This window comes from Lissotriton helveticus, chromosome 1_1 (assembly GCF_964261635.1).
Source record: "Lissotriton helveticus chromosome 1_1, aLisHel1.1, whole genome shotgun sequence".
Taxonomy (NCBI): Eukaryota; Metazoa; Chordata; class Amphibia; order Caudata; family Salamandridae; genus Lissotriton; species Lissotriton helveticus.
Genome location: NC_136057.1, coordinates 360,203,439 through 360,216,783, shown reverse-complemented (window position 1 = coordinate 360,216,783; position 13,345 = coordinate 360,203,439).

Below are 13,345 nucleotides of genomic sequence, written 5' to 3'. Positions count from 1 at the left end.
CCTCTGTATAAGGCACCAAGGACAGTGCAAGGTCCAGGACCTCAGCCGCCCACCTCACCATCAGGCAAAGAAAGCCCCATTCTCCATAGCCACACTAGGAGGCGAGACAAAGCCAGTGTCTGTGGAAGTGTTCAAACCACTGGCATCTGCCAGTTCCTCATACCAGTTATCCTGGGACTCTTCTAAGGGGTTGGGATAACCAGAAGGATCCTCAGATCCTCCACAATTGCATTACCCACAAGATCTGTTAAAAAAGTAGGCCCTGGCTGCAATTTGGAAGGTCAAATTCTGACTGGTGCCAGAGTCAATGTAGGGCGGCGCGGATCCGGCTGCGTATCAGAGTCTGGTATAGCGATGGGACATTGGCACGCCTGGAAGCGAGCCCCCTGAACGGGCTCTGGGGAAGATTGTGGTCTTGCATCAGGAGTCAGTCTAGATCCACAAACAGATCCAAAGGACCCGACTGGTGCCAAGGGGGAACCCAATGGCAGGAATCCAGTGGGGGCACCGGTCAAACACAAGGGGCATGAAGGCTGTCTAGTGGGGTCTGCTCACTCAAATATTAGGTGCATATCCTCATAAAACTCCTTTAACTGGGTGGGGTTTGCTCCAGTTCTGGAAAATTCTGGGAGGTGCAGAGGGGTCCCAAACTCAGGCTCCGCTGCAGATGTGTGGGAGCGGGGCCTAAAGCTGTGCTGTTTCTGCCCTCCATGCAAAGACTTAGACTGATTAAGGAAAGTCGTAGACTTACACTTCTAGGACTACTTATGTGATTTACAAGATAACAAATCTGAATGCGATGATGAGCGTCAGGAGCGACTTAGTGCAAGGGCCTAGGACCTTCCATGAGACCGAGACCTGGAGCATCACGCATTAGGCTGCTATTGGGTGATCAAGAGCTTCAGGAAGTGCTCCTGAACTGCCTTGGGATTTATGGTCTGACAGAGCAGGCCTCAGAGACGTAGTCTGGCTCCAGTCACCAGAGACAAACCAGGTGGGGGTCTGTCACAGACATCTGTCTGTGCCAGGAACCACAGGGTTTAAACCCCACAGGCTTTATGGAGACATCCCTATGCACACTGGGAACAAAAGCTAAAAAAAAAAAGAGAACGACAAAACGGCAAAAAAGAGGTATCTCTCTCTGCGCTGATGGCACATAAAGAAATGCGCTGATGTCAGCATGCTGAGGTGGCACCAGCCGCGACCGGTAGTGGGAGTACCGATCGGGCGGTGATGTGGGGAGGGGCAGGGTGGGGGGTAGTAATGTATGGATTTCGGACTTTAAAAGGTAAGTAAACATAAAAATAAATAAAACGAATTTCGTTGCGCGCACTGCATCGCATTTTGTGATGCAGTGCAAGCAACGAAATTGAGATAGGCACCGCTCACGTCACATCCATAGCTGATCGACACCACCTGCCGGCACGCAAAGGTACTGCTCAAAAATTCCAGATCTAGTCTTACGCCTTGGGGAATATTCTAAGGTAAGGAACATGCAATTAGGACTCTACATTAGAAAGTCGTTACTGTGCTTCACTGAGTTCTATGCACCTGATGTAGAGTTCAGCGGACTAGTTAATCAAAGTGGGTCAGGGTCCTGGACATCAGTGGTAAAATGCTGCACTCCCCGGGGTTGAAGCCCAGTAACTCCTGCTAGCCTGTATCCACCGAACAGGTTTTGACACCTGGGACTTCTAATTGCTCCTATTTGGCTGAGCTTCTACTTCTAAGAAAAGGTGTGTCTGTGCTTCTTTAGCGAGTGAGGCTAACAAGAACTACCCTGCCCAGGGCTGTCTTACATTTCTTGTCTAGGCAAGGCATCCTTCCAATTACCTCTTCAAAGACGTTTATAGGCTGTGACAAGAGTCTCACTGTTCAAGTGGTTGTAATCCACTGGCTGTGCTCGGGGGCTGGTCAACTGTCTTTCTCTAGGAAGCTGTGCACATGTTTAAATGAACGTTAGTTTCCGAAATGATCCCTGGACTTTTCATTTCCAGCCCAGCAGCACTATGGTTTGGAGGAAATGTTTTCATCAGAATTCACTCTTCAGTCTACCACTGCAGTGCTGCGGGTTCCTAATGACCACCTGGTGCTGGTTTTTCACAGGCGTTCCGAGCTGCTCCCACAGCACTGGCCACATTGGGTGTCTGTCTCTCGTGTGCAACACAGTAGGAAGTTTGAGAGGGAAGGACATGTGCAGAAGCCAGTCATAGCCAGTCAGTAAAGGCAATGTCTGTGGAGGGATGCTCTGAAGCACTGGGGCTGGTGTATACGATGGTTTCTTCAGGAGTAGGTCAAATGAGGTATAACATCAGAGGGATAGTGCTGGGTGAGCTGTCCTTTGGAGGAGTGTGCCTCTTGAAGAGAGATAGAGAGTGGGGTTTGAAGACTTTGCATCATTTTGAACAAGTGAGCGAGTCAGCTTCATGTTGCTGTCAAGCAGTTCAATTTAGAGAGCAAATACTACATTTGTGCGTTATCATAAGTGATTATAATGAAGTATTAGGTGATAATCACATTTTTCATGTCAATCATGCTATGCACCGTTCAGTTTTTCCTTGGAGAGTTAGTGAATGCTTTTTGTAGCGGAAGTGGACCAGCAGGTTGGTTGACAGACAGATGCTGCATCAAGGGGTGGTGATGTCTAACGAGAGGGCTGTGGATGTGGTCGGTGTTAGAGCAGCTTTGTTCCTGATAAGGTCAAGACTCGCTTGATTTTTTGTCAACACTTAGCTGTTTGCTTGATGAGACACCCATGAAGCTGCTGGAAGGGTGGAGTCTGTCATGAAACCGGTGTATCTGTGTTACCTGGGATGGTGACAAAACCCCAGGAGGAGATTGGAGACTAGAAATGAGGCACTCAATATTTAGATAGTGTGCAGGCCTGCACTGGGGCCGGTTCAAAAAGAAGACGGTGACTCTCTCTTTTTCCCCTCCTTATGCTGGGCAACGACAGAATCCCAATCTTAGATTGAAGCAGCAGCTAGATGTCTGTTTATACACTTCCTGTTCTGGGTCCTGGCTGGCAGTAGAAAAGCTAAAACCGGGATAAACATACATTACCTGGCAATATTGAGAGTTGGTGTGTTTTTGTCTTTGGCTGAGTTCCTCACCTGGCCTCCCCCTCTCCGAACCTTATTATTTTTCATTGTGCCCTTGCTCAGCTTAGAGTTCCTTAGGAGGACTCCTTGTGTTTGGTCCTGATTTGTGGTTGCCATGCAGTTTCCCGGCAGGCTCCATTTCAGAATAGTCTCCATCACTTCCCTTCCTGGGGCAAGTTGTCCTCGGACCTTCGTGGAGGAAAGTAAGTACCACAAATATTCAGATATAAAAAACAAGTTATTTACCTGAAAATGTGGTTCTCCAGCATTGGTATGTTTCATAAATTCACATGTTTGAATCACTCACTACCCGTCATCGAAATGGGAGGTCTCAGTAACTTTTAAATAGCAGTGCAGGGCACTAGAATAGATAAAGACTTCAGCCGGTGCCCACTTTATTAATACATCCACCTTGATGGAGCAAGTTAAAGAACAAGATTTTGTTCAAACTTGTGAAGTCAATCTCTCATAACAGTAATTAAATTAATAAGCTTGTGGTGAAAATTACTAATCAACTTAGTTTAAGAATACATTCATCAATACACGCGGGATAAACTAATGTGCTTTATGTTGCAATCGCAAGAAAAAATAATAAATCTTTGTCAGTATTAAATCCGGCTGTTTAACTAATGGCATGTGCTTATTTTGTGTGCCTATGTTATGTCCTTTCTGTGACAAAAGCTCAAGGAGTTCGTGCAGTTCCTAAAGGAAAAGTAAATATAATGCTGCTTGATTGTGCTTTTTGCTAGGTAACATAATTAACAGAATTAATTAGTAAAGGGGGTGGGTAACAGAATGAGTCTCAATTCTTTAATTAATTGATTTCTTGTGTTTGTTTAATAATAGTTTCCAAAGTGAGGCCTAAAGGTGGTTCAGAAAACATGGCTGACAGAGCTGCAGACGCAAAAGCTTGTCCAGAGTGAAGTCTTTGAACATGCGTAGCTGTGAAGATTTTTACTGTACTGTCATCGTTAATTGAAAAAGCAGTTTGTAGTAATTAAGTCCACGCTTGAAGGTAGTTCTCAAGTAGATTTATTGAGCAGATAAGTTAAGTCAGGTACAAGCTCAACAGGAGACTTAAGGGACCTAGGGGAGACCCCACCAGGAGCATCTAACCAGGTGCTCAGCCCATCCAACTGTCACTATCTAGGCAGAGTACCAACATTCTGACTGCTGCACTTATGAACATTCTAAAGATGGTAGAAAGGCATCACATTGGGAATAACAGGATATTACATATCCCCTTTTCTTATACAAAATTTTAAGTTAGAAACAGCATATAAGAAACAGAGAAATGAAAACAAGAAAAGTGAGCACAAGAAGGAAAGAACTAGTGAAAGATGAACACACATCAGAAGTGAATCATTAAGAAGAAAACAACAAGAGAAATAAAGATACACGCAGGAAATAGGAATTAAACAAATGAACCAAAGAGAAATCCAGAAATATGAATAGAAGAATGGAATTAAACATACAATCCATCTTCCTTTCTTACATTGCAGAAAAGAAAAGAATAGAAGAAATATGAAAAACAACTCCAACGCACACCTACTGGCCAGAACAGGAATGAATGGAGAATGAAAGAAAATTGAAATTACAGGACACAGAAAAGCAAAAAATTATTTAGTGTAGAAAAGAATATGAGGAACAAATAGGTAGAAACCTCATTATTACACTATTGACCTTAAACAAAATACTAATAGTAATGCAAAGGTAATAGCGTGAGAAAAAATTGATTAAAATACGATAAAACGGAACATATTTAGCAATAAGTGTATGAAAGCACTAAATAGAACTAAACTCAAGCTAAATATGATAATAACACAAAATCTCATTTGCACAGTGCATGAGAATATGAACAGAACTTACAAGTGTTGCAAGTATCAAGACACAAAACTGTGAAAATACACAGCAGAAATGAGTAGAATTTACAACAAGAAAAGTAAAAAAAACTTTAAACCTTTCAATATATTCTATCAAAATAAGCACCAACAAAATCTATGTGAGGTCCATGTGAGGACTAATGTAGTGCTGTTAGAAACTGAGGGACTATAATCCTTAGCAAAACACAGAGAAACACAAAATTTGGAGAGATCTGTGTATTGACATTAGATGTGCACAGTTATAAACAAAAGGGAGATTAACCCTATACAAACTACAGACAAATTAAAAGCAGTGAAATCTGTGTAAGGACAACTGACGTGCACAACAGAAAACTAAAGGGACTATAACCCTACGTAACTCAGAAAGAGTCTGTATATCGAAAACTGTCAAGCAGCACTGAAAACTAAAAGGGACTGAAACCCTAAGCAAATACAGCTAAAATTGTAAAAAAAACATACAGCTGTAATAATATAAAGGTTGGATACCAATTAATTACGCTGATTAAAGTGCAACGAAATTTAAGTCACTGCTACAACAAAACAACTGCCTAGAAGAATAAAAGCCACACTGTGAAACGCATAGACAACAAAGACTAGGCACATATAAAGAGGGACTAGTGAATGAGTGTGCGCACCACCCAACACTGAAGATAAGCTAGAGTAAGGAGACCAGCTCCCACACACCACTAAATGTACCCAAACAACACTAAATTATGACTTCTTACTTAAATATCACAAATATAGGCAGCTAATGGCAGTGTACATTACAAAAGACATATTACCAACCAGAATGATAACATATAAGAAATAAAATGTTGTCAAAAGCCACATTACTTTTGATAGGTACTCACTATAAATGGCAAGAAATATTGATCTATCTAAAGAAAAGAGAACAGAAACTTAGAAGATAATGAGCAACCTATACTTTGTGCACAATAAAACTAATACATGCCTGTAACAAATTTTGCAACACAAATAAATAAATAAACAACATTAGCTCCGGTGAGCGATCTCTCACCCGGGTCTTTGTACTCAGCTGTGCACGGTCATCACTGAATGTTTCCACAAGATGAGAGGATCGAAGTAGGAAAGATTCCCATTATTTGATGAACATTGAATCAAAAGTAGTTTGTGTGCTGAGGTATAAAGAAACGTTGCAGCCGAAAGATAAATGTCTCAAGAAACGTGGACGTGATAACAAAACGAAGAACTGTACAGCTGCCCTCGGACACGCCGAACAGTAACCAGGAAATGCACAGAGCAAGTTGTTGTCTTGGTAACCAAACAAACACAGAACGGCAGCTATGTCGGACGTAGCGACGTAAGAAGCATGACTCCAAAGACGTCACAGGCGTCACAAGAGATTCTCGCTTAACCAACTCCCCGAAGTATTCCACAGACGTCATCAAACGGGCGGCAGGTGGGAAGGAGTGAAGATCGCTTGTGACCAACCGTCGACCAACGGACATCTAGGACGGTGAGTAAACAAGTTTGGAGAGGAGTTTATCCAGAGTTTAAACCTAGTTACAACCAGTAGATGGCACCAAATAGTCAATTGTACCGCTAGATTTTCTCTTTTTGTCTCGACTCTCCGGTGCAAACATGACTCTTCGGTGCAAATATGTATGAAATCTTTGACGTTTTTCTGCAGATGGTGTCCTCGATGTCAAGTAGGGACAAGTATGAAGAAGCGCTATACTGTAGGTTGTACTAAAGTTGAAAATTTGTAAGGACTGGCACTTTAATTTTGATTTTTAAATTTCAGTTACAAAAGCAGGAGCATTGTATAAACGGACAGTTAATAACCTTTGTACTTAGTCACTCGTTCCTTGCTTGTTTGCTCGAGAGTTGTTTTCTAAACTATAGACAGTTTTGTTTTCACTGAGCTGCTCATTATTTAGACACTCGTTGCGAGATATTATCAAGATTAAAGGCTTGTTGCTAGAAAGGCTTGTTGCTAGAAGGGTTTAATCTCACAGGGTACAGCTATAGTCAGAGAATAGACTCACCGGATGTTTGGATAACTGGCAGGCTGTTGTGGGCGACCGGTGGCAGGTCACTGGTGGGGTCTCGATGCCAGTTGGTGTGCCTTGAATGAAATTCAGAATAACTTGTTCCAGTAACTTGCTTGTAGTATTTGTAGAGGTGAATAAAGTAGGTTCTTTCAGGATCGTCGCCAAAATAATGTAGTAATTAAGTCCACGCTTGAAGGTAGTTCTCAAGTAGATTTATTGAGCAGATAAGTTAAGTCAGGTACAAGCTCAACAGGAGACTTAAGGGACCTAGGGGAGACCCCACCATGAGCATCTAACCAGGTGCTCAGCCCATCCAACTGTCACTATCTAGGCAGAGTACCAACATTCTGACTGCTGCACTTATGAACATTCTAAAGATGGTAGAAAGGCATCACATTGGGAATAACAGGATATTACACAGTTCTTTGGCTGTGTTGAACGTGCTCATGGAGAAAAGGCTCAAGGACAGAAACTTAAAGTGTCTGCCAAGGCTAGGAAGTAAATGTTCAAAAATCGAGGAAAAGTAACTTTCTTGAGGAATCTGAAAGATGTGGAAATGAAAGACAATAGGGCTTAAGTGAAGCCTGGACCTGGTCAAGAATCGGAGATGACCTAATGTATTTTATCATGGACTGACACAGGACAGCCAATGAAAAGCTCGGTTTTGCTTAAAAGAATGTAAAATGTAGAAAGTTTAGCTAGAAAGAAAGGTATAAAACCTGACACTATGAGCAGGAAAAAAGCTTTGCTGCTACTCTTGAGTTCCGATTCCTGATTGACGTGACCTGCTGTTGGACTTTTGGCGCACGTAAGGACAGCAGACTTTAAATGATTTTACCTTTCTAGGTGAAGTGAGAAATAGACAGGGAAATAGATTTAGGGAATGGAAACTGTTATTCTGCTAATATTTCATGTTTCTGAGCTTGCTTGAAAATGTCAGTTTATTAATTCACTTCCTTATTAAAATGCTGCTTTCTTATTTGCCTATAAAATAAAGATTCTAAAACGTAAATGCTTTTTCTTTATGAAAAATAAAGTTAATAAAATTAGATTTGAAAAGACAAGCTGGTCTTGTTTATTCATGGTCTAGTTACCATCAGTTGATCCAATCGCCTTGGTGGTCTGATTAATAAATAATACATGTTAAAACCATGGTAAAAATAGATAAACTGCAGTTGTATATAATTTTGTAAATAATATGTGAGTAGTTTAGTTAATCATACCACCTGATTCAGTCGCTCAAAAATTGTCTCATTGGTAGTATGGGCCTTTATTTGTGTTTCATGATTAATGGTGAGTATTGAGGTGATAGGTAGCGTTTTTGAGAGTTTTTCAATATGAGCGCTGGATCAATTCCTTGGTAGCAGAGTTAGGGTTTCTATGGTAATTAGTATCTTACATGGTAATACATAGGATTGATGTCTAAAACATGTTAAGTTTGGTCAGTTGTTATATGTAGTCGAAAGGTTTTTTCCAGCAGTGTGAAAATTCCTGGTTTGTGCCGGCATGAGAAGTGTGACAGGTGAAGTTACACAGTGCATTTGTTCTGTTTCAAAATTGTGGTATCGCCGTATGTCACAAGTGTTGTGGTCGTACGGCACAAGTTTAGAGATTTTAGGTGTGTAAGGTAGAATGCATAGTGAGGATTGTCTATGAAATCGTAGCTTTCCAGTATAGGGACTGATGTCCTGTTTTAAAACTCATTGTGAAAAGAGTAGTAGAATTTATCTAAGCTTGAGTGAAGGGTAAGGAAGCGTCATCTATCTTACTGGTGAGTGAGGATTTCTATTGGTGGGTTAAAGTCCTACTAAAGATTTATGTATGCATGGTTAGGGATTTTTCTGTATGAATGTGCGAAAATGAATTTGTAATGTACGATCGAGTGAATCTCTGAATTGTCTCTAAGGAGGTGTAAAATATCTCTGTGTGTGCATTTAGAAAGAAACGAGTTCGTTATTACATGCTAGAAGGGTAAAGTAGCCTTACTTTATCGACGAATTTAAATATTCTGTGAAAATAGTGTAATCTATTTCACGTAAAAGAATACTTGAATGTTTGGAAAAGCTATCACTTTATTTTAGTGAAACAGACAAATGGTTTGTTTTTTGTGGAGTTATTAACAGAATTCAATTGAAAGATTTATAAATATGGCGCTTTAAAAAATGTTTGTAAAGGAGGTGTTAGTTTAAGGAGTGGAGTGAGGGACAGAGCAGCTGCAGCGGTAGCATACGTCACAAGTGTCGTGCTGTGATTGGCTAACATACGTCACAGTATTCGCGCACAGATTGGTTCATGTGACTAAGGCAAGCTTACAGCTGATTGGCTCATCCTGAAAAGCAGTAATTCTATTGGTTGAGCAAAATAGTGACGAAGCTTAGCTTGATTGATTTGTTGGTAAGTTTCGCGCACGGATTGGTTGGTGTTGTGGAATAACAAGGAAGTTGTTACGATCTTTACCGAAGTAAGGGAAATTGTTTAAAAACATGGATCACTATTACATGAAGGAGAAAAAGAAGCTTCATGGTTTCAGAAATTCAAAAACAAAATTAAACCTGACAAGAAAATTTCAACGCGGGGTGGAAGATTAATTCATAAGTACAAAACACCTGCAGCTTATATGTTGGGTGAATATGGTTATAATACTTGTCTTTGGATTGAGAATTGGATGAATTATACTGAAAATGATGGTGTATTAGCATGGCCGGAAGATGGATCATTTAACGTAGCAGTTTTGAAAAATTTAAGAGAAAAAATGATGAAACTCGTACCAAAGCCTAGACCTACTCAGTTTGAAGCTTTAGTTGAATGGGAAGATGAAATGTTTGAATTAGAACGAGAGAATAGAGGAATATCAAGGGGAACAGGATTAGGTTTTATTAGAGAAACACATGAGGATAGAATGCGTCGATGGAGAAGTGCAGACATGTGTGATGGCTTGTACCCAGTGAGACTAATTGATGAGGTAACTGGACAAAAGAGTGCCCAAAAGAAAAAGAAAAATAGTGAAGAAAGTGATTCAGAAGATGCGGTATTAGAATAAATATATACTAGAAAACTGCCACCTTATCAACCAGTTTGTTCATGGACTTCTCCAAGGGCCCCTCTAAGAGAAATTATTGATGAGACGTCTCCTAAATCAAATCAGAATTATAGAAAAACACCAGAAAGAGTAGAAACAAGACGTAATTCAAATATATCAGGAGAAAATAGAAATTATACTGGCTCTTGAATTAGAAGTAGATTTAAGTAAGCAGAAGAATTTGCAGAAAACTTATAGGGTGGATTTTTCTGAAAAAGATATTGAAAATATGAATACTACAGGAAGAATAATTCATATAAAAGACTTAATTGTGATTTTGAGAAAATAGGGTGAATTAAGTAAATGGAGAGTGAAATGGACAAAGAAAAGAGATGAAGACAGAACAAGTTTAGCTTTTCCTATCAGAGAAAAAAAAGGAGGAAGTAGCAAATGAATTTCCAATGAGAGAAATACCGGGAGGAGGGTATGTGCATGTCCCATGGACAAGACAGGACATTTTACTGTTTACAAATGATTTTCCTCGATTAAGAGAAAAACATGTAGAATGGTAACGACAGGTAGACAGATTTGTGAAAGTTTCAAAAGTTTTGTGGATTGATCTTGATGGATTCTTTATCATAGTTGTCCCATGAGATCTTTGGCCAGAATGTAAAACTACTATAAATTGGCCTAGAGAAGAATACCCTCGAAATAAAGAAACAGGTGCTCCTTCACCAGAGGTAATGAGAAAGTACGAACAGGTAATTGTGTTTTTGAAAAACAAGATTCCCCCAAAAGAGATAGATTGGGTTAAAATAGATAGAACAATGCAAGAGCCAAAGGAATCAGTACATTCATTTTATGAAAGATTACTGCTGGTATTTAAACAATACAGTGGTTATGAACATTTAAGTGAAAAAGACATGAGCCATTTTATATACAGATTTGTATATGGATTAAGACCTGAAATTAGTGAAATGGTAAGAACTGGAATAGTTGGTTGGCAATCACACACAGTAGATGATATCTTGAAAAAAGCAAAATACTGTAGTGATGAAATAGATGCTAAACAAAAGAAGTTAAATGAAAAGGCTATGTGGGCACAGGTAAAAGTGGCTGAACAACAATTAGCAACTTTAGGAAATAAAAATATTGATCAGAATCAAGGGAAATTTAAAGGTAATTATAATAAACCAAAATTGATGGGAAATATAGAAGAGTTAAAACAGAAATTCCCATGTTTTAATTGTGGCGAAATTGGACACTGGAAGCGTGAATGCAAGAATCCGCCCAGAAATTATTTAAAAAATGCATCATTAAATCCACAGATGCAGAATGAGATAAATCAGCAGCAACAGCTACAGCGACAGGTAGTGATTCAGCAAAGTCAGTTACCACAACCGCCACTTCCAAACTGTGTAAATGTGCAGAGATACAGTGCAGAAACAGGATTCAGCGGAGGTGAACAGGTAAACAGATCGCCAAGAGTGAATGTGTCGAATGTGTCCCAACAATATTGGTTGAAAGAAGATGGAGGGAGTGAATCTGAAGAATATTTCTGACGGTGCCTGAGAGAGGAGGAAGAGTGTGTGCTTGGAGCCACTCTTGAGGTAGATCAATCTGGTCCATTTGTAAATGGTAAAGTGAATGATGTAGAAATTACTTTCCTAGTGGATACAGGTGCTACCCGTTCTACTGTTAGATCAGTGGAAATAGAAAACCTTCCTCTCTCTGGAGATAAAATCCAAGTAGTAGGTGTAGCTAATCAGCAAATAAAAACATATCTAACTGAACCAGTTGAAGTTGAGATAGGTAAATTTAAAGACATGCATAGATTTGTAGTTTGTGATAGCAGTCCTGTAAATCTGTTAGAAAGGGATATCCTGTGCAAAATGAATTGTGCAATATATTGCTCACCGATGGTATTGAGCTTCAAACTCCAGAAGAAGATGGGCTTTACAAATTAACAATGTCAATGGTTGAGGCAGAAGAAGATAAATCATTTCCTGTGTTTGATAAAAAATAATCTACCTGGAGAATTAAAAGATACAGTGAATGTAAAAATTTGGGATTTCACTGGAGATGAAATGGGTTTGATGAAAAATGTAGATCCAGTAAAAATATCAGTAAAACAAGGAGCAGATTATCCAAACATTCCTCAGTATAAAATGAAAGCAGAAGTGATTGAAGGTGTTACTCCTGTAATAAACAAATTCATAAAACAAGGTGTTCTAAAAGAAATTGAGAGTAGTCCATGTAATTCACCGATTATGGGAATTAAAAAGCCAAATGGAACTTACAGAATTGTTCAAGACCTGAGAAAGGTTAATAAAATTGTTGTTCAATGTTGCCCAGTTGTACCAAACCCAGTGGTAATTTTATATCAGATTCCGCATGATGCAGAATGGTATACAGTTCAAAGAGCGTATTCTAGCATGGTGTCGAATCCCTCAAGGGTACACCGAAAGGCCATCTATTTTTAATCAGTTGCTAAAGAAATCCTTGGAAAATCTAGATTTACCTGGAAAATCTACGTTAGTGCAGTATATTGATGACCTCCTTGTGGCTGCAAAAACAAGAGATAATTGAGTAACAGATACCATTACTCTTTTAAATCATCTGGCAGATGAGGGACATAAAGTATCTCCTGCAAAATTACAGTTTTGCAAACAAGAAGTAAAATATCTTGGTCACAGAATTGCAAAGGGAGTCAGACAAGTGACAACAGAAAGAATAAAAATTATTCAAGCAATGCAACCTCCAAAAACACAGAGACAGGTTAGAATGTTTCTAGGAATGGTAGGTTATTGTCGCCAATGGATTAGTGGGTTTTCAGTAATTGCAAAGCCATTGCAGAGACTGACAAAAGCAGACATAAAAGACCCGATTAGTTTAACAGAAAATGAATTAGAAGCTTTTGAACAATTAAAGAAAAGTTTGTGTGAAGCTCCAGCATCAGGAATGCCTGATTATGAAAGAGAATTTGAGCTGTATTGCAGTGAAAGAGAAGAATGTGCATTATCAGTTTTGATTCAAAGACATGGAAGACTGAGAAAGCCAATAGCATATTTATCAGCTGTTCTTGACCCTGTTGCAAAAGCATTACCAGGTTGCTTAAAAGCATTAGCTGTAACACGTGTAAGTTTGGAACAAAGTGAAGGAATAATAATGGGATTTCCTGTAAAAGTATATGTACCACACTCAGTTGATATTCTTCTCACTAGAAGCAGAACACAACATTTGACAAATAATAGGCTAACAAAATATGAAAAGGTTATCCTTGGCTCGGATAATGTTTCAATTGCGAGATGTGTGAATTTAAATCCT